The sequence below is a fragment of the Drosophila albomicans genome, chromosome 2L (assembly GCF_009650485.2).
Source record: "Drosophila albomicans strain 15112-1751.03 chromosome 2L, ASM965048v2, whole genome shotgun sequence".
In the NCBI taxonomy this organism is placed as follows: Eukaryota; Metazoa; Arthropoda; class Insecta; order Diptera; family Drosophilidae; genus Drosophila; species Drosophila albomicans.
Window position 1 is genome coordinate 6,028,292 of NC_047628.2, and position 27,083 is coordinate 6,055,374.

The following is a 27,083-nucleotide window of genomic DNA, read 5'->3' on the forward strand; positions in this document are numbered from 1 at the left end:
TACTGCGTCACACGACAGTTTAGAACGTGATTAAAGTCCTATAATCGGCAGAACTAAGGCGATTCTAAAATGTCACTTGAAATATTATATAACCAATTACCATAATGTAAAAAATACCATATAAGGCTCAATATACCAGATTGTCGGCCAAAGCAACTAAGACCCCTAATAAATAGGCGTTTTTGCCTATACAAAAGTATTTCTTTAATAACTTCCACAAGCTTCTAGCTTTAAAATTACCCTTGTTGTTGTTGCAAAATTTATAACAAACTTAATCTGTGTGCAAACAAATACTGTCGAAAAAAAATATAGCTCTATCTCTTAAAGTCTCTGAGATCTAGGTGTTCATACGGACAGACAGACAGCCGGACAGACGGACATGGCTAGATCGTCTCGGCTGTGGACGCAGATCAAGAGTATTTATACTTGATAGGGTCGGAGATGCCTCTTTCTACCTGTTATATACATTTCCTGCCGGCACAAAGTTATAATACCCTTCTACCCTATGGGTAGCGGGTATAAAAAAGAAATAAAAGATATTAATGAACAACGACACGAGGTTATCAGGATGTTGTTAATGGAGATCAGAAACCAAAACTTAAAGAATCCAACCAATTGAGTTCATCATTAATAAACAACAATTTATAAAAGATAAAGATTTACTAATTTGTTCATTACTATTAACCAATAAAGAGATACAAAATTGCACATTAACAATCTCATATTGGCTTAAATTTCATCAAGGAAGATTTAAGCTCTCATAAATTGTGTTCATAGCCTAACGCGTAACAAACAAAACGCATTTACTGCAATTTTACGATAATAATTTTTGGAGAAAAAACAATTTGAGCTGAAATAATATACATATGAATTAGAGGTATATACTAGTCGACATCGATATTCGACTATAGTACATTTTGAGCAATCGATACTGTCGATAGCGTCATCGATTGTCACCGATAATATCGCCCGGCATACAAATTTTGACATATTGACGCTTGTCTTGTACTCGTTGCCTCAGTCAAGGCATTTGGCAAGCTTTTTGTCCCTTGATCTTTTAAAATACTTCCAGACATGTGAAATTTTACTCTTTTTTTAGTAGTTCGACTATCTGGAACAGAATCCTTTTCAAAGTCTGTGCTTTTGGCATCGCAGTCCAGCTTGACTGTACTTTACACACTAGGTAATGCGGCGACGTTTATTATAAATTCGACACCCAATCTATAATATTTGTATAGTACACTAAATACTTTTGTATCTTCCAACAAAAAAAAAGTATCTCAAAGATACAAAAGTATGTATTTCAGTTAAAAAAGCAGTTGGAAGATACAAAAGTATCTCAAAGATACAAAAGTATTTCATAGATACAAAAGTATCTCAAAGATACAAAAGTATCTGCAAGATGCAATTGCAGTTAAAAAGTCACTTTGTCATGCAAAAGATTCAAAAGTATCTCAAAGATGCATTTTCAGTACAAAAGTATCTCAAAGATACAAAAGTATCTTAAAAAATCAGTTGGAAAAAGTAATCTCAAAGATACAAAAGTATCTTAAAAAATCTTAAAAAACAGCTTTTTTAACAGAAAAACATACTTTTGTATCTTTGAGATACTTTTGTATCTTTGAGATACTTTTGTATCTTTGAGATACTTTTGTATCTTTGAGATACTTTTGTGAATTTTTAACTGCAATTGCATCTTGCAGATACTTTTGTATCTTTGAGATACTTTTGTATCTATGAAATACTTTTGTATCTTTGAGATACTTTTGTATCTTCCAACTGCTTTTTTAACTGAAATACATACTTTTGTATCTTTGAGATACTTTTGAGATACTTAAAAAAGCAGCTGGAAGCTACAAAAGTATCTCAAAGATACAAAAGTATCTGCAAGATGCTATTGCAGTTAAAAAAGCAGTTGGAAGATACAAAAGTATCTCAAAGATACAAAAGTATCTCAAAGATACAAAAGTATGTTTTTTATTTAAAAAAACTGCTTTTTTAAGATACTTTTGTATCTTTGAGATACTTTTGTATCTTTGAGATACTTTTTTATCTTCCAACTGATTTTTTAAGATACTTTTGTATCTTTGAGATACTTTTGTACTGAAAATGCATCTTTGTGATACTTTTGAATCTTTTGCATGACAAAATGACATTTTAACTGCAATTGCATCTTGCAGATACTTTTGTATTTTTGAGATACTTCTTCCAACTGCTTTTGTATCTTTGAGAAACTTTTGTATCTTCCAACTGCTTTTTTAACTGCAATAGCATCTTGCAGATACTTTTGTATCTTTGAGATACTTTTGTATCTATGAGATAATTTTGTATGTTCCAACTGATTTTGCATCATTAGATTTTAATTTAAATTGATTGAAACATATTTCTACCATCAAAAGCATTTGTATCTCGCAGATACTTATTTGTAGCAAGTAAGAAAGCTACAGTCGATTGTGCTCGATTGTGAGATACCCGCTACTCATTTTGAATAAAAGCAAAAAATTGCGGTATTATTCGCAAAATATACCAATATAATATACTAAAAATGCTTAAAAAATATGCCAAACGGCATATTTGTTATATCGATGTAGTACCACATTCAAAATATTCCATAGACGGCTCAATATACCAGATTGTCAGCCAAAGCAACTAAGACCCCTTGTAAATAGGCGTTTTCGCCCATACAAAAGTATTTCTTTAATAAATTTCACAATTTTTATCTGATGTACCAAAATTTGTAGCTCTAGCTTTAAAATTTCGCTTGTTATTCGATTTGAAATGCGGGGGCGGAAGTGGGCGTTACAAATATTTGAAACAAACTTAATCTGCGTGCAAACATAACAAATGCTGTAGAAAATTTTATAGCTCTATCTCTTATAATCTCTGAGATCCAGGGTTTCATACGGACAGACGGACTGACATACAGACAGACAGACGGACAGACGGACATGGCTAGATCGTGTCGGCTATTGATGCTGATCAAGAATATGTATACTTTATAGGGTCGGAGATGGCGCCTTCTACCTGTTACATACATTTCTTGCCGGCACAAAGTTATAATACCCTTCTACCCTATGGGTAGCGGGTATAATTAAAAAATAAAGATTTTGGTATTGATACAAAGAATTTGGTCTCAAAAGTTCGTGAAGAACATGGAAATGCTGATGTTCAAAAACTTATCTTGATTTCAAGAACATTAAGACCGAAGTTTACCAAAAATCTTATTATAAAGTAATATTTTCAGACTAATTTTCTTAGTTTCAAGAATCGGTTTTTAAAGTAGACTTATTTCAAGAACAACATTTTTCGGACAAATGTTCTTGATTTAAAAATTTGTTTTTTTTTTCACTATATATATTAAATAATACTTATTTATTTGGACTGTGAGCTGAAAAGATTTCTCCAATATCTAATGTGCATGAAGTTAACATTTTGGATTATTGATTAGTTTAATGGCTTCTGCTCTTGAAGTAATAAGTTGCAATTAGAACTGTCCATTGTACCGCATTCAAGTGTGATTTAAATGGAATACCCAGCAAAGTAGAGTTTTGTGTATCAATGCCAAGAACATTTAAAATGCACTTGATGATCAAACTCGACATGAGAACAAACATTGGAGCGTAGTGCCAGAGTCTGGAATAGAATCTTCGAAAAATGAATGCAAATGGAGATCCATTGTCAGCCAAGTCTAGCTGAATGTTATTAATGTGCAATCCATCGCCATCGCCGTTATGGGCTCCATTTGGTCGCAATTCGTGGGTAATTGCTTGTTGTAATCCACCAGTCTCTTCTTGATGTGCTTGCTCCTCGTCCAACGCATCCCGTAGACCTGCGGGTTGTTGCAGAAAGGCAAAAACTATATGATCATCAGGTAAATCCATCTATTTTCTGAATTTTTCACTTTTAAAATTTATGTTTCGTTTTGAGTTGTTTCGAAATGAAGTCTGATTTGTGAAAATTAATAGTTGTTTAATAATGCCATTCCTCTTTGTTTTAAGAAATTAAATATTATCTCTGTTATATGAATAACTTTGTATGCGGATACACATTGGTGGTTTTCAATTTAATGAGATTCATCAACAAAGCCGCATTTTTAATGAAGCAAAAAAACGGCAATTACTCACATTTATCAACACTATTTGCATGATGATATGAGAGTGCCTTATAGGAGGCTGTTGGGTAGAGAGTGCAGCCAGAATGCCGAGCACAAAATCGCTTAAATGCAAAACTCATTAAAATAATTGCAAAATGCAAAAGTATAACAAACTCGTAGAAGGCTGAAGCGAGGGAGTATGACAGAGATGGGGTAGATGGAAACACAGAACGCACACTCATTAAACCAACCATAAATAATTAACAAAACAATTTATTTTCAAGGATATATGCAGTGAGTGGTCTCCCTCATCCTCCCTTCCACTGGCTGTCCCCTTGTCTATAATTGCGCCGCATTATCCCTGAGACTGAGAGAATGCATTCCGTACGCTCTATGCAAACTTCAAAGCTCATTTATGTGAGCGTCTGACGATGATGGCAAGGATGAAAAGCCAAAAAATAAAAAATCTGTGCACAATCTGCTTAGCAAACAAGCAAAACACGCCGCCGTCTCAAAAGTCAACAAACTGCAACCAGTTACCAGTAGTAACCAGCAACCAGCAACCAAGTGTGCTGGCCACTGATGCGCGATATCTGAAAACACTTAGCCTCCGTTCTGTATAGTACATATGACGCATACGCAACGTGGTACGGCCCCCGGTCATGCTAGACTGCTGTGGTTAGTTTGCGAGTCATTAAAAGTAAATAACCTCAAAGCAAGCGGCGCACTCTACGGGCACTTGAACCACGTCAACATTTTCAGCCTGATGGCTCTGGTCAGAAAAGAAATGCTCTCGCTTTGCCCTGCTCGCTGCCCTGTCGATCTGTCATCCAGGGCCATTTCCACATCCACGTTAACGTCCACGTCCATGTCCAGCACTTCAGTGGCTCACACGTGTCGCCCGTATCGTTGTTGCTGCTATGTTTTGTGCGCCATTTGTCCGCAAACACTTGTAATTAATTGCGCATGGCCGGTAAAAGTCATCGTTGCATTGGTTGCTCAGCCGGCCCACTAAATGCTTTCTCTCTTCCCCTTCCTCCTCTTACAAAGACCCTTGCTTCTTGTCTCCTGTTTGGTTGCTAAAGGTTATGTGGGTGCTAAAGTGCTTTTTGCCGCCAGCAGGTGTGGTCCAGAGCATGCGTAGGCCTAGAAGGTCGCTGAAGAAAATTAAACGCTTGGCAATTGAAAGTGCGAGCTGAAAACCTTTTTAATCGCTGACAATAGCATCAAAGAAATTGGGTATTAGTCTGGTTGGTTACGATTTCAAACACATGTGAAGTATGCCATTAAATATAATTGAATATGGTATGTACTTTTTAGACAATTGTACCAAAAAGCTAGATAATAATGCAATATATAAACAAGTACGTTAGCTACAGTGTGGTCGAGAATAATGTATATAAAAAAATACTAAAATATACCGAAGGCTATTGTTGGACAGACAAACAAGCAGACAGCCAGTCGGACATGGCTTTATTACCTCGGCACTTTATGGGGTCGCAGATGACTCGCTCAATTAATTTTAAACTTTTATTTAAACAATAAATATTAACTTATATTTTATAAAATCTTTACTTCATTAAACTTCTATTTCAAAATACAAAGTTGTTATAAAAATATTCTAAAATTAGTCGTATTCGTCTTTATCTAATTGCTTATGCATTGTTTGTCTGCACTGTGACATTAATTTCGAGTGTAAGAAAGTCATTCAATGCTTGAATTGTGCAGCATTTGTCATTCTCTAAACGAATTTAGCATAATTAATTGCCGTGACGAAATGTGTGCAAATGGAGCGTCTGCATTGCCTCGAGGCAGCTGCTCCTTGCTCTCCATCCAAGAAGGAGCCACTTCATCAAACGCCAGAGCAATGCAGCAACATTTTTGCCTTGTATTTACATAATGCTGTTCCACGCATTAGCTTCATGTGCCGAGGCAGCAACTCAAATTGAGATGGAGACTGGGACTGAGACTGAGATGAGTTCTTCGTTAGCAACGTTCTCGTTGCTTGGGTGTTCTCATTAGCACGACTCAAGAGCATTTCACCCTGGGCAACTATTTAGCTCACACAACAACAGAAATGGAAGAATGGTTGGTGAAAAAATGCATTTGAGTGCTCCAAAACACACACTTTATAAATACGACATAAATACGGCAATTGTTAAATTTGTATTTTCCTGCTACTTCAAACTTATTGTATTGTTTCATGAAATTCCAATGTAATAGGTCAGTTATTAAAAGTATTTAAAAAGTAGAACAACATTTAACATTTTGAAATTTTTATTACTTTTGTTCTGTATTTGATATGAACTAATACAATATTTGAGACTGTCATTAGAGCCAATTAAAAAGTGTTAAGCTACCGCAATCTTTTTATATAAATACCGAATAGATCGTATTCTACTTTTGTCGTGTTAAAAAATGACTAATATAACTTAGGTAATGTAAGTATTCTACGCGTCTACTAGAGGTGGCGAGCAATTGATGGCATTATCGATACTATTGACGGTTGAGCACTATCGAGCCACAATCGATAGTAGAAGTCACTTCCGATAGTGGCCCAACCACTATCGATAGTGCCACTCACACTGTTCTGTGTAAAATCTTCAGAAATTAAGAATAAAAAAAAAACAAATATAAAAGGATCGCTTTTTAAAAATAGGTATATTTAATGTACTATATATATGTAAGTATTTTAATCGATGTGTCGAATTTAAGATATACGTCGAATAACCGCCACTGCTAGTGCGTCAAGTTAAGACAAGCTGAACTGCATTGTACCAGCAAAGACTTTGAAAAGGATATTTTTCCATGCCCAATTCTTTCCCGTAGATCGAAAAGAATCGAAAAGAAACAATTTTTGGTATTTTTTGACTGACAATCTGGTATATTTTGTATTCTATAGTATATTATAAATCTAGTACTATAAAAATATACCAAATATGCCTTTAGTTTAGTTTGGTACTTTTACTGTATATTTTAAGACTAGTAAAGCACTGTCTTGCTTGGGGATCGGGTATCTTACAGTCGAGTACAAAGGAGTGACCCTTTCTTACTTGCTTTTGGAATTAAATCATTATATTATAATACATAATAATTACAAAATATGATTTAGTTTCTGGGGTGCCTTATTTTAGTTTTTAGTTTGCACCTCTGGGCGCTGCGACAAAATGCACTTTACGTCTTTGCGCATCAATCGACACCGCCATGGCCACAAGTAGTGAAAAAGGGGCGGAGGAGTCGGTGAGGAGGATTCCACGTAGCTGGGGCTAAGGATGAGACTGGTGGTAGTTGCCTTGCACCGCCTGTGGGTCGTTTCTCCTACGAATGAGTAATTAAAACATTTTTCACTTTGCGTTTTCTTTCTGCGCGACACTTTTCTGTGTTTTGTCTAACGTGTTTTGCTTTTTTTAATACAAGTTTCTCACAAAGTGCACCCTCTACTCATTTTTTATGTCTGTGCCTTTTTCAATTAAAAACTAAGACGCTTGATGAGTTGACGGTTTGTTTGCTATGTAAAAAGGCCAGTCATATGAGGTCAGAGCTGGGCTACACATAATGTAATTAGTTTGCAATTTTTGTAAGATCTGCATTTGAGTTTTTCTGGAGACTTTTACATAATTGAAAATAGAATGTAAATTTCAATCATTTTATTGTAATATGCAAATACATTACAGATATTATTATCTCATATTTATTTTATTATATGATGTATATTTATAGGACAAAAATTTCGTAGTCACATTTTTATGATATATCTTTTTTTCATTGAATGAAAAGTATTTTCCAAATTTAGTAAACTTATTTATTAAGTAAAACTTAAAAATGTAGTAAAGATCTATTATTCTATTTGTGGTTTATTTTTCTATTCCATATGAAAAAAGTTACGCTACGTGGTTTCGTTTTATGGTAGCGTATTCAAAGATTTGTTGTGGCTCATCCATTTAGTTGAGGCCTCTGTGGCGCCCCAGCTACATCTCAAAGTGTCAGCTTCAAGTACACGTTGCAGCAACTGAGTTGTCGTTGTTGTTGCTGTTATTATACTCATTTGATGCACTAAGTTGTCAGTGTGTTTGCTGTCACCTGTTTTAACACTTGAAGCGCGGAGGCAGCCGTCAAACAAGCTAATTAGTATGCAAAACACATTAAGTGGCAGCCAGCAAATGTTGCCGCAGTACTCGGTACTCAGTACTCAGTACTCAGTTGGGGTAGCCCAATGGCATAGCGAATCGCATACACCTCGGGGGCCTCGTTGTGCCATTGTTTTCACAACCTACAAAACATTTCAAATGGAAAAATTTGCGGTATAAAAGATGCCCGCCCGGGCGGAAAATATTGACAACCTTCACCTTCATTGATGTCCATAATTAGTGCACAAAACACAAATCGCGCAAAAAGAAAAAACAACTGTGAGTGGAGAGGGGCGAAAAAAAAAGAAAAAACCTAGGCAGCGGCAAGCATGACTTGCCGCATGGGAGCAGTTTATTAATCATACGCCATGTTGACGCAGTCTCGTTTTGCCAGCAATCTGACTCCACTCAGCATCCTTTGTGCCATGGTGTTGGTGTCTTGCTGTTGCTTTTGTTGGTGTTGGCATCGCTGGTTGAAGCTGGCTGTGTACTAATTAAGCCTTCGATTAATTTACGCCTTTTGGCCTCAAACGTCAGCGTGAAAACAAAGAAAATTAAAAGCTCGCCCGAACTTCAAAAGCCGGAAACGGGTCGAGCATTGACGGTCGTCGTCGACGTCTGCCATGCCCAAAGGCGGCTGTGAAAATGCGTTAATGATGCCATCAACAACATCGCCATCAACACCCAGAGTGGTGACACTGTCTGGCTTAGTGGCTCCGTCTGTCTCCCGCTTCATTCTCACTCTGCTTGTAGACTGGCTGCCGGTGTAGCTCCAACTTTGGCAGCAACATCAAAGCGTTAAAGCTTGGGAATTGTTGACACACCGGATGAACGTACCGCTCTGCAGTTTTAAATCTTCCTCTCCCGCTCTCTCTCTCTCTCTCTCTCTCTTTTCTTTTTTTTCTGCTCTCCTGTCTCAACTGACTGCCTATCTGTATATGCATAATTTCTGTGCAACATTTTTTTAATACCCTGACTGCTGTGCTTGCTGATAAGCCTGGGGATTTTATTATTTTCTTTTGCTTTTTTATTATTTCCATATTCCCCTGAGCTTGCTCTTCTGTTTGCATTTCGTTCTATGTTTTCCGCCGCCAGCTCTGAAATTTCAACATTGATAAACAATGACAATTGAATGCTAATTTTGGGCTCCAATTGATGGGAAGCCTATTTTAAATCTGAAAATTTGCACAAATAAATACAAATATTTCGAATGCAATATTTTCGGTATATTTTTAGAATATTACCGCACTGTTTTGCTTTTATTCAAAATGCGTAGCGGGTATCTCATAGTCGAGCTCACTCGGCTGAAGCTTTCTTGTTAATATTATTTTAAATGTATATTTTCATGTCTATTATATGAGTAATATAAAATAAATATGTATGTGTGAATTTACTTGCAATATTGAAAACAACATATTTATATTAAAATAATAATATATTCTAAGCTAATTAAAACTACTGAAGCCCATTTCAATTAAGTTTAAGTGAAGCTTCAAAAGTCACTTTTATATGAATAAGATGTTTGTAATTAAGTTATTTGTCACAACAATTTCAATATCAATATTTTGCTAGCACTTGTGTAGTCCAACTCTCAGCTACCGCAATTGCTTATCAACTAAGCCAACTAACCAATTTTGGCCAACAATAGAACAGCAAGTAAGTAGCAAGTATGTAGCTATTGCTACTCATAGCATGGTCTGGACAGTCTGGTTGGCAAATCCTAAATCAAACTAACCACGACGCATTATGTGAGCCTTTGCAGAAATCCAAATGAAACCCACAAACACAAACTAAGCTTGCTGAATGTGAGTTCATGTATGCGAGTGTGCAAGTGTGTGTGTGTGTGCTTTCAGTTTGCGGAAATGAATTGGTATTTAATTAATAGTTTTACCCTGATTAATCTGCCCTGCACGCCCTTGATGCCGCCCTTGATGCCCGTCGCATTCATGAGCCGCACCACAAAAGTCTACGTAATGCTCCCATCCAAAGTTGAACGATGACGAGTTCCTCCTCTCTTTCACTTTGCCGCATGTTGACCTAATGAAGTTGCCGTATAATTGTTGCTCAGACGTTGCTCATTGAGGGGGAAAGGGTGCCGGGTGTTGTACGGAAATCAAATTGAAATTAACGTGTCCAGAGCGTGTGGGGGAGTTGAGCCGAGACGAGACGAGACGAGACGAGACGAGACGAGTTTGAATTTCAGTTACTTCACTTCAGTTGGTAGCAATCGGATGCTGCCATTGCTGTTGCTGTTGCTGTTGCTGCGGCCTGTTGTTGTTAATTTGATTGGATTCTGATGATGGGGCGTAGCAATTGCAACGCCCACGCACACGTTCCAGCAATGGCAGCAGGTCGCTTCGGTCTATTACTTTAGTGTGCCTCTCGAACTTTGATTTTTGCCCGCTTTTGGCTCCCAAGGTTTGGGTCGCCATCTGCCCAGCAACAGCAACAGCAACGGCAACAGCAACTTTCGTTGTAGTCGAAGTCGCAGCAGCAGTCCATCAACCCTTGTGCTGTGCCTGTTTTGATTGTGTAATGCAATCACGTCGTTGTTTTGCCCGATTTTTTCCTTCTCTCTCTCTCTGCTTTTTTTTTTTTTTGTTGGTCTTGCTGTTGTTGTTGGTCTCTCCCTAACATCGGCTAAGGTAAGTTAAGTAGAAGGGTCTCTGAATTTTAATTTTTCGACAGCATTTTGCGCTGAGCACGAACAATGTGCGTAATCATACGTGATGATGTATCGTAGTCGTAGTCGTAGTAGTCGCTGTCGCTGTCGCAATCGCAGTGGAAGTCGTAGTTGTCGTCGAAGTTGTCCTCTCATCAGCGTCCCCACTCCTTTGTGGGCTTGGGAGGTGAGAGGGAGAGAGCGAGAGAGGCGTCGACCCATTGTTGTTGCCTGAATTGGAAGACATTGATGTGCTGTCATCGTTGTTGATGCTGTCGCAGTCATCGCAGCACTTCATAAAATTAATAAGATGATAGACTTGCGCCGTTTCTTGCTTGATTGAACTGGGATTTTGGCCTAACAATCAGGGGCTAATGCCGGGCCTAAGGAGTGGGCATGTCTGAGGTCATATTATGAGTGCACTCCATACACCTCAAATCGGTGGTTGATTATTGTATTATTCTTCAAATATATAATTTTAGTTCTCATTAGTAGTAATTAACATATTGTTTGTAAATTACATTCGAATTATTTCAACATTTCTTTCTTTATTAAATAGTTATCATAAACGTATTTCAATCTCAACATTGATTTGGTAGTAAACATCATCTATAACATTAATCGATCTAGAACAGGAATCTAGTGACATATGTTATGTATAGTAAAAGTTAAAACAATCGTAATTTATATATTTTACTTTAAATTGGGAACTCATAATTATATTTTTAAATATCATCTCAGTTCACTGCGAAAACTCTATTGCATATTTTCGTCAGCTTAAATATTTGTTTTAATAAGGTATTATTTGTAATTTTAACATTTTAAAATACAAAATAAAACAATATTCTCTAAAGATACGAAGTAGATATACCACAAATACTAAAATATACCACTGTCTATATTTGGAATATTGATACAATACTAAATTCAAAATATACCATCGATTACTAAACATAGCAAAGCACATACGTCAAAGAATTTCATAAATAGCTTTCTTAATAACGAAACCAGCTTCAAAATTACGCTGGTTATTTGGTTATAAAAAATTACCTCAAATTATAGTTTTCCGCATCACCAATATGTCGCCACTGTTGTCATATTAGTGTTAGTTTCTATATATATGTGTTTCATATTTCATACATATTTAACATTTAGAAAGACACCTTCGTGGTCGATCAATCGAGATTTTGTTGTTTTTTATATTTTTTTTCTACATTTTACATAATTTATCTATCAATTTATATTTACACCAAGTCGTATTCCGCCAAGTAGAAATTAAGTTCTATTGTTATTTAATAATTCACAGAATTATTTTGATAACCTCACTAAGAAAGTTTCCTGACAAGAGTGTATTTTGTTAATTAGAGGTGTCCATTAGTCATTAATAAATTACCAATGCTATTGAAATTTTCTAAATATTACTGCCAGTATTGCATGTTAGAAAAATGTTGGTAAACAAATAACGTTCAACCGAAATTATTAATTGTGCTACGACAAAAAAAAATGAAAATTAATAGTTTTATTTTTGATAAATTTAGAGTATTTGAATAGAATATTTTCAGTCTCAACTATTTAACAATATAAATTAATTGGTATTTTTCACATTCATGGGTTCAGTTTTAATATTTTGGACATATTAAATGAAAAAACAGAAGCACAAGCTTGGCTTCACTGGACGCCCTTTTGGTAGTCGTTGTGGTTGCTGCTGCTCAATCGCTCAAGCGCCGCTGGGGTCTTAAAGGCGGCGCTGAGCTTCCTGCTAGAGGACACAGGCGCTCGCCAGGATGCTGCTGTCTGCCAGAAGCTGCCATCACGTTGACATGCCACGCATTTAAACGTCACCGGAAATGCCTTTTGTTCTTATGCGTTGCGAACGCAGCCTGCCAGCCTGCTAGACTGACTGACTGAGTGACGGACTAACTGATAGAGTGAGCAACGAGCTGCGATCAACCCTCAGCATGTCCAATACGCGGTTGGTGCAAATTGTAAAGTACTCGAACGAAATATGCCGAATTCGTCACGAGTTTTCAATATTAAAATTTCGATATCAATCAACATTTTCACATGCACTTTCTCCCCCGCTGTTGCTGTCGCTGTCGATGTCGGTGTCGGTGTCTGTCCACGCTGAATGATTGTGCAACACCTTACACATGACATTGGCATAATTTATGATGCTTCAACTCCCCCAATAACCTTTGTGTGTAAGTGCAAAAATCTTACACGAAGCCCTGGCAATGACATCGACAGAAAAAATAGCAGAAGAGAAATAAATAAATAAACGGAGTCATTCGTCATTCTTATTGTTGAACATGCGTTGCCTGTTCTCTCTTGTCTCTTGTCTTCGTGTCTACTACACACACACACACACACACTGGTCCTTCGTCCTTCGTCCTGCCAGTTCGTTTCATCGGAATTACCAAACAGTCTCCTGCAGCCAGCAGTCAGTGTCTATTGCTAAAAGTCAAACTCTGTTTGTTATTATTACGAGTATTTGTGCATTGTTTGCTACTTTTTATTGTTTCCTCAGCTCCTTTCGACTCCCTTTTCTATAACATTTTATTGAAAATTTCTAATGAATTGGCACCGTAATCGTTCATTCATAAAGATTCCTACGGCTTTGGCTGTCACACACTTGAGTTTGAGTTTTGCCCTGTTTCAGTTTACCTTTTTTTTTTTGGTAAATGTTCATATTTTATTTTTTCTGGGGTTTTCTTAATGGGTTCGCAGAGTTGACTTGATACTCGGCCTTTGGTCATGAAATGTGACAGTATTTTCACTTTTATTTATTTATTTTTTAAATCGCCCAACTTAAAGTAAACAAGCACTTTTAAAAGCCGCAAAATGTTCGAGAAGAGTGTGTGGAAAAGTTAAATGTCATTGTATGAGTTTCAGTTTGAGTGCTGTGTCCTAATATTTATTTGCTTTTCCCTGTCATAAGCTCTGTAACTTTGGTCGCAGTCCCACAGGAAAAATGGAAGGCCAACACTCGCAGCATTTTCCTCGCCATATGCCGTCGATCCACATGTAAACCAAAAACTTTGCTAAATGCTGACAGAAAGTTGCTCCTACAACAACCATAAAAAATTGCCTAAAAACACACACACAAAAAGAGAACACAACAAATATGCAATGAAAAAGTTCGCATTTGCACCCGCAAACAAAACGCAGAGAAAAACATAAATAACAACTGAAATAAGCGACTTGGTGTTTGGCAAGTGGAAAACATTTGCATGCCTATTAGGAGAACACAGACACGAGAGAGGTGGAGAGGAGGAAACTTCGAAGTCGGATTGGAGTTTCCTCTATGCTATTATTGGCTTGCCCCATTAGACGCGAAAATTGTTGGGAAAACAACCGCAAACACCTGCAAATTGTTTGGTAAAATTATCTCGAAATCGATGAATGAGCGTTAAAGCTCCCATTGATTAGTTGTCTATAATTTTTCCGTTCAATGAATCGCAAAGAATCGAAGCTTCTTGACTTCTTCCTAGGAGAGTTGCAAAGGAGCTGAAATATTCAAAGTGACGAAGCGAAATAATGGCATTTGAATCTCAGAAGGTAAAATTTGATTTACTTCTCAGATTAATTTTTTAGATATTGATATAAAATGTGTATATATATAATATTTTATTCCAATTTCAATTGTAGATTTATATTTAACAGTACAATAATATAATCTAAGTAACAATACTTAGATATAAAAAAAGAATTTAAAATGATATGCTTGTTCGTTTTAGAAATTTATATATAATATAACAATTAAATTTCAGAATTTGTTTTAAAATTTAATACTATAGCCAGTTATCGGTGTTACAAAATTTACATTATAAAACAAGTTTTTCAAATTATACAGTGGTTTACTTTGTTAATTTAATACTTATTGCAAGCTTAAATACTTTTTGTGTTGTATTGTATTATTGTATTGCAATTTAAATATAAATTAAAACATTTTTCAAGGGATTTATTTTGTGACAATCTTCATTCATTTAAACCTTTTTTTATATTTTAGACTGATGTGAAATTATGTCTATCTTATTTGATGATATTTTGAATTTTAAGTGTAGCAAGTTATTAAATTGTTGATGCACATTTAATTAACCAAAATAATAAGCAAGTAAGTTTTTAAGTATAGCTTGGCGTTATTATTGATGCCTTTTTTGCAGCAAATATAAAAATACAAATGTAACTAAAATTATAACTTGCACATATTAGATATATAGTTAAATACCTTTTGTAAATAATTTTAATTATACTTGTTCCTAGCCAAAGGCCAAAGCAGCCAGCGCTAGTAAATTTTCGCTAGCCTATAAATTAATTTATATTCTATGCCTTTAATAAATAAATAAATATTGATGTCTTTAAAGATACCGATTGTTTTTTGCAGTTGATTTAGTGAAGATTCTTTGCAGTCTATGTTCTAACCTGAATTCACATAGTCTGCTCCTTGCTGTTGAGAAGAGTAGTCGGACCACTTGAGGGCGACTGACTGTCTACCCCGAGTAACTGAGCCGGGTTACGCTCTGCCGCGCTACAGGATGAAACATGGAGCGTGGAGCAGTGTCGAGTGCTCGACAGGAGCTGACTGTTGAGTGGATGAGTTAGAGATGGGCTTGGCTTGGCTCGATTTGCGCTTGGCTGCATTGCCTGATACTTTGTTTAAGTTTTTGCGCCCGTATCAAACCAACCCCAACAGCCAACAGGAGCAACGCCCATGCACTCCACTTCACTCCACTCCACGACATCCCCCGACGTCTTCTTGTCCTCCCGTCTGTGCAGACAGACAGCGGATTGCTTCCAATTCGTCGCGCAGTCGGCGGTGCAAAGTATTTGCCAACGGCATCATGAGTGCTAGGGATTAGTGCCCACTCACAGCCAGGGCTTGGGTTGGGTTCTGGGTTCTGGCTTTGGCGTTGAGCTCACGGCTCTTGGCTCTCGGGCCTCGGCTTTCGGCTTTGAGCTCGCAAAACGGAAGGAATTTTTGCACAACCTTGGGCTGTTTCGCCTTACCGCCTGCTGCAGCTGATCCCTTGCCACGGTTTAAAGTACCGCTAAAATGGAGACGAAAAAATTAGTTAATACCGGAAGTCATCGCACTGTTTTATGCATCCGCCTCAAGTCTGAGCCTGCGCACTCGACTGGAAATTTTATGAAACTGTTGCTGTTGCTGTGCCAAGGCATACAGAGATAGAGAAAGTATGTGCGGTTGGCCAACTCATAATTTATAATTTATTGGCCCGCCTCGATTTATGTGCGTTTTATGGCCGCTAATTAGCTGGAGGGCCAACGAACAGATAGAGAAAAGTGTGAAGCTCGTTTCAATGTTAGTTGCTCTGTCGTTGACAGTGAAAAACGAGAATCTTACACAAAAGCAAACGGCACATATTAAAGTTACTTTGCTTTGATTTTGATATACATGTGTACTTAAAGTATCAGTTTATCACAACTTTTTTAGTGATATTAATAAACAAAATCCGTGTTACATTACATTATCTAGGTATTTCAAACCTAAAGTTAAGTCTTATCAAATGAAAATTCAAAGTTAAAATATGTCACAATGTTCTAATGTTGCAAGCCCATAACATATGTATGTTAATTTGAATAAGGCAAAAGTCTAGTCATGTTTAATTAATAAAATTTGAAAATAAACTTAAACTTACATAATTGCTCCTTTACAATTCCTACAAATTAATCTAATTAAATATGAAACACAAATTTAGCTACTGAATTGGTTTACCCTATATCCGAAGGGTAGAAGGGTATTATAACTTTGTGACGGCAGCAAACGTGTGTAACCGAATAAGACATCAAAGACCCTATATATATATTCTTGATCAGCCTCGACCACTACGTCGAGATGGAGGTATAATTTCTTTTCGACAGCACTTCATATTTTTGCATGCAAGTCAAGTTTATTTTGGATTTTTGCTACGCACAGACTCGCGATTTTTTAACATACAGTAATGATTACAGCCTATATGATTTCTCATTTGATTACGATCTGATAAAAATTGTAGAATTTATAAAAGAAATAGTTTTGGGGTCTCAGTTGTTTATGTCAACAATCGGAAGTTGCCTTAGTTTATATTTTTTGAATGAATTAGTATATCGATATATCATATACAGCTTTTGGTATATTTTAGTTTTTAGTATATTAATTTTAGTATATTTTAAGAATTATAACATACTGTTTCGCTTTTAAAATGGGTGGTGGGTATTTCATAGTCAAGCACACTCTACTGTAGCTTGTGAAATTTTGGTATTATTCTTATAAAATGTTCAAAATGTAAGTTGAAGTTATAAGTATAAGTAATTTGAGTTAATCGGAAATTCAACTAAATTAAATCAGCAGCTAAGAAAATTATTTTGTAAGAAATGTATAGCAGAAATGAATAAAAGTTTAGACGCTCAATATTTAAATACAGCAACAAATACAAGAAGGAGACCATCAAGACAACATCTTAAAATTAATGCTCTTGGGTTGGAGGCATGGTCAAGATGATTTTTTGAGAAAATTGAGTGGGGAATGGGGCGCAGACGCTTGCCAGCACTTTCCAATTTTCATTAAAATAACAGAGCCGACGCACAGGGTGGCCATTATTTTGAAAGCTGCCCTCTCCCCCTTGCCCTGCCACGCTCTGTGTGTGACCATGCTCCTAAAGAGAATCCACCTCCCTATCAGTGGCAAACCTTCGAGTTGAACATTTTTTGGGGGCGCCCTCGTCTGAGTCGACGTGATTGCAATGCGCTGGTAAATGTCTGTGCTAGCCACACTCCTCCCTTCCCTCCCGTTCCCATACCCAGTCCCATTTCCCATTCCTCCGCAGCTCCCATCCCATGGAAGGACTTTGGTTCGTTGGTTCGTTTCGTGCGACGGTTCGTTCCATTCGTTAGTTCAACGCACACTCGGGAGTATGATGAAATTAAATTGGGGAAACTTTGCCAGTCGCTGCTTCTGCGATGATGACGACGACCATGGTGATGATGATGCTGATGATGATGATGGTGATGATGGCTGCCATCAACAACGTCATCCACAAACATCAGCAGCCAACGGTCGGTTGTACGGTTGGTCGACTGCTTGTTGGGTCCTTCTGCTGGCTTAAATCCAATCCCCGTCCCGCTGAGCCAGCTCCAATCCCAGTCCCCGTCCCGCCCCGCCCCGCTCCGCCTTCACCGTTCCAGCTCTTGCCCGGTTTGGGATTTCAATTTTTTATATTTCCATCACTTTTTTTTTGTCGTGCTGTTCCTTTTTCGTATAACATTTTCGCTGCAAACGAAAGCGAATGTAAATTTTTCAACGTTGCCTTTTGGTTTAAAAATTTAAACTTGTCGTTTGTTTGTGCTGGGGAACTTGGTGGAAGTGGAGTGTGGATTGCAGATTCGTTGGCATCGCTTTGGGTTGGTTGTTTTAAGCTTTTACCTGGGTGCCACCCCGTCCACTCTCTCTCTCTTCGCTTCCCCTCTCCTATTCACAGCAACCAGTGTTGTTCTTGTTCGAAAATTTAATCAGTTGCCAAAGTTTTGCAATTTTAATTAAATTCTCCAAATTGGTTTTGACTGCTCTGCGCTAAAGTTTTTCTTTGCCAGCCTCTGATTGTGTGTGAAAGTATATGTATATACTGCGTGTGTATAGGTTTGTGGGTGTATTTTCCATGTCATTGTTGTCGAAGTCGATGTGCCCCAGCGACGCCATGTTCTTCGCATTTTCCATCTTACTGTGTCTCTTTTCCAGCACTCGGCAGCTGCTGGCTCGCTTCTGGTTTGGAGGTTATCCAAATTGGCAACTTTGTAGGTAGACGCGCAAAGTTTTTAATTGTTTAAGAAATGCAGCGCAACTTGCCAAGAGCTACACTGAAAGAAAATATCTTTAACGAAATTGTATAAAATATATACCATAAATTGCAAGTATTTTACAGGGAGTAAAATGAAAATTAAATTTGTTTCTTTACTTTTTACAATGAAATGTTTAATATATTTTCAAATAATTTCTGTTTTTATTTGTATAGATTTACACAAAATACTAACCATAATCCATTCAATTGTTTTTGTCCCAATCAGCAATACATATTGTAGGAAAATTAACAAAATTGAAACATTTTAGTATTTTAAAATTTGTATAATTTTTTTGCAGTGTGTTTTAATGCAGCATAATGAAATGAGGAGCAAAATAAATGATATAAAAACTTTTGCTCATTTGGCGTCGCCATTTTCCCCGATAAATTCACATAAACTATGGTTTGTTGGCCCTTGAATATACCTCGCTTTGGGTATCTACATGAATATCTATGTACCAACTATGTCCTATATTGGTAAACTGATAATCACTAAATATTTCTAAAATAACTACAATAAGTAAATTAGATGAAAATGCTCTACATAAAGATTACTTCCTATCAATCAACAAATGAGAAAAGCTAAGTATTATATAAAAGGAATACAACAAGTAATGACATTTTAATACAATATTTAAATAAATTAATTAGGTTTATAATAAGTATTAAATCTAATACATATTTGTCTCTGATTTAAGAAGTAAAGAAAATCAAATATTTATGGCAGTTTTATAATACCCCTTTTAAAAGATTTTACTGGCTCGTCATTTGAAAAAGGTTTTAAAAGCTTCCCAACTACTCTCACTACAGAGTATTCTTCGACTGACCCAAGCGGCGTCATCGCTGGCGACGAAGAAAACGTTAACACAAAAACGCCATTTAGCGCACAGGAAGCCGCTTTAAAAGCGGACCAAAAGCGAGAACGGCAGACAGCGAGGGGGAGAAGGGAGTCCTGGCGTCATGGCCATGGCGACATTGCGAGCCAGTTTTGTAGCTGGTGGGGAATGACGGGGAAGGACGGGTCGGGTTGAGTCGGGTTCTTCTGGATAGTGCCGACGCAATTGCATTTAATTGCAAAATCGGGGAAACTGTCTGACAAATTACGCGAGTAGCAAAAACTTTTTGGCAAATGGCCATGGCCAAATGGACGCAGGACGATTAAGTAAAGGACCAACAAGATAATCAGCCAACTGTTTTGAAATCTTTTTCTTCTTTTAACCGTGTGGCGCTTGAGTTAACAAATCAGATGTAAATCTTATAGCGATCGCTTCACTGTTGCACTGCACTCGAAATCTGTTCGATTCTTTAACTAACCGAGTAACTGGACCCACAACAACACCCTGAAGGGTGAGTTGTCGAACAGGAAGCGCGAAGATTAGATGATTGCATCAATATGCTAGCTGTCAGTAGCTAGTAGTAGAGTTGAAGTCGTTGCCAACCCCAAAAAGAACCAGGACAACGATGCGCTATCTCATCGCTCATGCGAATCCGAAATTAAATTATCTGTCGACTGCCGACTGCCGACTGGCAGAGCTAGCGGAGGCGGAGGCGGAGGTTTGGCCAACCCTTGTTTCAAAGTCGACATCCTCCTCATGCAGCTTTTATTCCAATCAGATTGTTTCCGTGGTTGTCTGTGTGGCCCTCAAAATAGGCTTTTTACTTTGTCGCACTGCCAACTGGCTTGTGGATTGAATTCGAATTAATTCCTTTGACCCGCCTCGCCCCGCTAACCCCGCTCAACCGAAGCCAACCTCATCATCCTCATCATCATCATCTCCCACACGTTTTCGTTCCTGATCCTTGCCCAACTCCAATTCCAACTTCGTCTCCATCTCTAGCTTCAGCTTTAGTCTATGGCGCGTGTGCGTGCGCCTGATTAACATATGTCAACAGTATTATATAAAGTGGTATTTTGGTTCTGGGTATTCTGGGCATTTGGGATTGGAATTGGGATTTTGATTCCGATTGCGATTGCGTTTGGACTTGACGATGCTGAACAGGCCTGTCACATTTCCTCAACAACAAATTCAATTACGTACGCATTTGCTTATTTTTGTAAGAAATTAACTTGTAGTTTATTTTTACGTCTTCATCCCTTCCTTTAATTGTGAGTATATTCCGAAAGGGGCAAGTATATTATAGAGAATTTGAAGCAGGTGGATTTATGGTGAGAGTTTGAAATTGGAATTTAAATTTAATAAACTTACCAAGAATTTGCAAATAATTATTCTTTTTAAAGTACATTAAAGCACTTTTTTGGAATTAAAAAAATAAAAATAAAAGGTAACGTAAAATAATAATTTGACTATTTTGCTACTTTAAATTTTATAAGTATTTAGAAAACCCTCAAAAATTTAATAGAATAATGTATACTGAAATTTTATTTATTTTCATAAAAACTATCAAATTCCTTTTTGATTACGCTAGTGTATAAATATATTTTAATACATAGATATTTTGATATACTATTACTAAAAAAAAAAAAAAAATGTGACACTTATTATTAAAATCTATTAATGATGGTTATGTTATAAATATTTATAAAAAGTCTTCGTAAGAATTACGAAATGCTTAAAACAAATTGCCAAATAATTACACATTTATAATCATATGATAAATATGTATTATTTATTGACCAATATATAAAGCCATAAACTCAAATGTGATTAACCAAGATTACTTATTGTACAGACATCAATTATCAATGTTTAAATAAGATTTTGATTAAAAAAATTAGTTATATTTTGAAAGTGTTTTACAAAAATGTCAAATGATAATGAAAATGATATTTATTAATTGACAAACATGTAAAGCAATGAATGGAAATGTGATTACAAATTTTACCCAAACAAATGGCAGACTTCATATTAAAGCACTCTTTATCGATTGAGCATCGATGTGTGTGCAGTCCATAAAAGAGAAATTTCACTTGAAATTGCGCCCCCTTTTTCGAGTGTTGTATGTTGTGTGTTGGTCAACCACCAATAAGCTCCACAGCAACAGCAACAGCCACCGCCGAATGCAAATGAACAGCCATTGCCCATTACAACCCACACTCAGATACTCAGACTGAGAGAGAACTTGAATGAGATTCAGATTCATCAAAAAAGAGAGAGAAAAAAAATGGCAGAGCAATAACTCGTCTAGACCAACCCAATGTGAAACTGGCCAACGGCGATGCCAGGCATCGACTGCAATAAATCAGCGACTCCAATAATTGAGTGGCGCGAGGACTGGCCAAAGGGTTGTCGGAGGCGGGGGGGCGGGAGTTGGGAGTTGGGAGTGGGGGGTGGGAAGGCTAATAAGTGTAGCAATAAAGTAGGAGAGAGCGACGTCTGCCCGACGTGGTACTCAGGGACAACCGCAGTGGAACTCAACTCAGTCTGGTCAGACACTCGAGGTTGGCTGAGTTCAATGAGTTGCTTTTCAGTTTTCAGTTTTATTTTTGTTCTTGTTTCTCTTTTTTATGTTGTGGGGTGTGAGCGTGTGTGTGTGTGTGTGCTCCCTTTTAATTAGGCGCGTAATTTATGAAATATTTCCACGTGATGTTCAAGTGGCTGCCAAAAGGCTGCAGCAGCTGAAATCCTCCAAAATAGAATAGAATTTTGCCAGCTCTTCGACTCGAGTGGTCGTAGTGGCAATCGGCATTTTTGGTATTTTCGCCATCTACCGCACAACGATATTTCACCCACTTTTTTATTATTATTGTTTTTTTTTTTTTTTAAACAGCGGTCGTCTCTTGGAAAACAATGGCGAGCGGTGCGCCGCTCAGCCTCAAGTGCCATAGAGACCTGTTCCTCTGCTTCGTAGCGTCTGCGTTTCCCTCTCCGTTTCCCCCCCTTTGGCAGTGTCTATTTCTCTTGCTTCTCTCGATGCCCCGTGTGCACTCGAGTGGCAGGCGAAGGGTTCATCATCATCGTCATCATCGTCGAGGTATTTTCTTGTCGAGGAGTTTTGTCTTTGCCACTGCTGCGCCTCTCCGCCTAATACTTCTATCCTGCACTTGCCAGCCAGTCATCCAACCAGCCGCACTTGAAATATTTGTGGTTGTTGTTTGATTGAAGCGGTTCAAGCCGTTTGCAACGGAAGTGTGTTTGATTAAACGCAGAACGACAACAGAATTACTGCAAAGGACGAACCTTGCTTGGGCCCTTTACATTCTGCTTTAAAGCGCAGGGCAGGTAAGTCCGTGGAGCGTTTACCTTCTACTCGGCAAATTCATAAAGGGGCAGCAAGTGTACCGAAAACAACAGAGAAGGGCAGCCGAAGAGAAGCGAGCGAAATTCCCTCATCCAATCTCGGAATGCATCATTCCAAAAGGCAAATGGGCAAACAAGCACAGTCTCCCTAAAACGATTTTCATCATATTCATTTTATTTTCACATTCGCAAAGAGAAGAAAAAAATGTTGTTTATAAATACAAATTCTATACCCACTTTGATAATTTATATTCTATAGTATTAAGTTGCAGATTTTATAGAATAGTATTTTGTTTATTTTCAGATTTTAGTTTAATAAAACTTAGACTTTTATTAAGATTTAGATTTTTATTTAATTAAGCACTACTACTAAATTTCATAATTTATAAATTTTTTTGAATATGTGAATTTAATGAAAAAATATGGAAATTTTTTCAGAATGCTTAAGACTAAATTTTTACATTTTCATAAGTTGTTTCAGTTATAGTTCAATTAATGTGTGTACATATTTATATTGATTTACATTCTGTATAAGTTCAAGTTTTATTTAAAAATTTAACTTTATATTTTTTACCTCTTGTAGTTAACATTTTTTCAGGTTGTTAGTAATTTTATTATAATAATTAGATGAAATAATTAGATTTTAAAAATTATATTCCAAATATTATCCTTTCTATTTTTTAAATTATTATTCTTGTTTTAAGCAAATTTTAATTTCTTTTGGTTTATAATTGCATTGCAATTATTTATTGTTGAGTGTGATGCCAATGTGCGACGGTCTTGGAGTAACATCATTAATATTGGTCGCCTTTAATAGCATATCGATTTGTTGTTTATGGCCAGCTGGTTACTACTATGTTTCTTGTATATGTTGTCGCTGTGGTTGCTTTTGTTGTATTTTGGCAAGCTGGTCAAAAGCTGATGAAAAGGCGGAGCCATTTGCCAGGTCCCTTCAATCTAGATGCTCGTCCACCTCGCCCTCGCCCGACTGTTGCTAAAGCTCTTTCGCTCTCAGTCTATCTTCGCTTGTCCTTTTCTCTGTCTGTCTCTCTCACTCTGGCTGTCTCTTTCTGCTTCTCTTTTGGTCTGTGGGTGTAGTGTGACATTGTTGCCACTTAATCCGTTTATCTAACTTCGTACACCGTTGGACTCGATGCCAAAAACTTGCAGCGCGCGTGGTTTAAAAGCCCCGATTTTTTACAGCTCTCCACATAACGGACGACGACAACGACGACGACTCCAGCACTCGAAATTTGAAATGCTTTCGACCGTACAAGCTGCCCAAGCTGCAGATCCAAGCACTGTGCCCTCATTTTTCCCATACCTGCTGCTGCTGTTGCTGCTGCCTTTGGCTCCCTTTAGTCATCGTCATCGTCATCGTCAGAGCCTCATCGTCATCCCACTCACCGACATCCATTAGCAATCGCAGTCATACAGACTTCCGCATCATACTTTGAACTTCCGCATATTTTATGAGTGTGTGTGTGTGTGTGTCTGCTGTGTGTGTGTGTGCGTAAGCGGGTGGATGTCGCAGTCTGTACACAAAATGGCGGACGCACACAACATTCGTCCCCAAGTCCACGTTGGCCATGCGCGCTATTCGATACACTCCACATACCCCCAACGCATCAGCATCATCAACCTCCCAGAATTCCCTTCGATCCCATCCGAAACTTTGACGTCGTCTGTTTTGCCTGTCGCCTGGGAGTTTTCCTTCTTGAAGTTGTTGTCGCCTCAGTTCGATTTGGTGTAATTCCTATTTGGTGTTGTTACTGTTTCTGCTTGCTTCGCTTGCCACTTGGTCATGTAACAGCTTTGAACTTTTTTTTTGTTGTCCAGTGTTTCTCCAATGGGCGCGTTTATGGCTTTCCACAAATTGTTTTTTTTTTCTCTCCTCTTTATTTTTTTGTGGACATTGGCTGGTTGCCGTTGTTCCTGCTTTTTCCTGTTATTGTGTTCTTTTTCTTTCATTTCTTTTTTTGTGAATTGAAAAATTATAAGTACCAGCAGGGCCAGATCAATGGGACTGAGCTCTCAGTATTGTTATTTGCACTCGTAATACGATTATGTTTGATTGAGTTTCTCTATGTACTTGTCCTGGACATGCCCATTTCTAAATTTCCATAAGCAATTTTACAGTTATTACTTTCGATTTAGTAATTGAAGTTATTGTTATAAAATTGGAAGTGTAAATTTATTATATTTTAGAATTTAATTAAAACCGTCGCATGAAGCAAGATGACAGAATTTATTTGGTTTATATTTTAACCAATTGATTGTTAGCTTGGATCTTCCGAGTGATTTGAATCATATTGAAAAATCCTCAAATTGAAAAGATTTTGTTTTTATTTAAGACTTTAATTTGAACTTTAATGATAAACACCTAATATTAAATGTATCTATTTAACAACTAACATCTTAATCAGAATACCTTTATTACGTTAAGTACATTTTTATATTATATTTATAAATTGTATATTCGAAATTAATTTTTAGTAAATTGTTTTATTAGTATTCATTTACAATGGATTTTTAATTACAACCAATGAAAACATAATACTCAAGATTTAAAATAATTATGAAGTTCGTTTAAATTATAAATGCAGCAAAGCAATTGTATTTCCACAACTTCTCAGATCTTTACGGCGGACAGACAATTAAATCAAAAATAATTAAAATACTTCAATGGTACCTATTAAATTTCTGAACATATACATATGCAAATGAATAGCTCCAAAAAAATTATAAATTATTTAAATGGTAATTCATTTCTTACCAATTACTTCGCCGTCACACAGTTAGCGGACAAACCTAATTTCTAGAAAGTAGCAAACCCTCAAGCTAATTAGTTGACTAACTTATGCTATTATTTTAACCTTAAGAAGTTCAAAATATTGACCAACTCCCTTATCGACCTGGAAGCTCTCACTCCAGAACTCCAGAAAGAAAGTTAAACGACAATTTGAAAGAACATTGCAAACAAATGTGCGGCACTTGGCTTTCGCCTAAAAGACCTCCGACAAAATATGACAAATTCGGCTAAATAAAACAGGAAGCAGCTCCAAACAGACTCGAGTCGAACAAAACTGCAAAATGCGTGCAAATAAAAGGTACATAGAATATATATGTAAGTACGAATAGAAGTAAATATATTTTATCTAGAGGCCCCCATCGAGTTTCCTGAACGGCATGGCACGACACGGCACGAGTGCTCAAATGCAAATCCTGTGAATCCTGCAAAAGGAGCAAACTTTTTAAAGTTATCCTCCTTGGTCCTGGGCTGGGGGGGGCCCAGAGTCAAGGCAACTTTTGCTACCTTTGCCATAAATCATGGCCGCCAAGACTTTGCTTGTAGGCTTGTTGTATTCTTGGTTTTCTCGTTCTGGCTTTCGTATTTGGTTTTTATTTTCATATTGTGTTCGTTCGTTTTGCTTTTTTTGGTTTCTCGTACTTGGTCTTTGTTTTGCGAAGACAGCATTTCCTGAATTTACCTTCTTCCTATTTGTCTCTGTGTGTGTGTTGGGTGTGTGCATCTCGCTCTCTCGAGAAGCGTCGCAAAAACATAAATCCAAACGCCAAGACAAATTTCGCAGATCCGCCGTTGGCTCGATTTTTTTTTCTTCTTTTGCATTTTGCGGGGGAAACTTTCGTTTGCAAGTTTTCTGCCTTTGCTGTTTCTTCTTATGATTTATGCCCGACACGCCATTGGGTGAGTAAGAGGGCAAGAGGGTGCTCCTGCTTCGTCTTCATCTTCGAGCATGTCCTGTCGAGCATCTCTGGGTGGTTTCGCTCCTGTGGCCGCCTTGCAAAACTTTTCGTTGCGCGCAAAAATTATGCGGCCCGGCAACTGCGAGTATTAAGTAGCTGCTGCTGCTGCTGTCTTTTGCTATCTGCTAAATCTGTATCTGTATCTGCGAGTCTCGCTCTCGCTGTAATGCCACCCGTTGTTCTAAGCCATTTGCGTGGATTGCCAGCAATTTGCTGTCGAGATTTCCAAGATGTGTCCACGTTTTCTCAGGGTTGCCAAACGGAGGGAGAGAGAGAGAGAGACAGAGTGGGGGAGCAGAGCAACAAGCCCACACTCTCTCCACATCGTGTGTCTGTTTCAAAATTATGTTTGTGCAAAAGATTTGCGCGTGTGTGTGTGTGCGTGTCTGTGCGTGTGTTGCT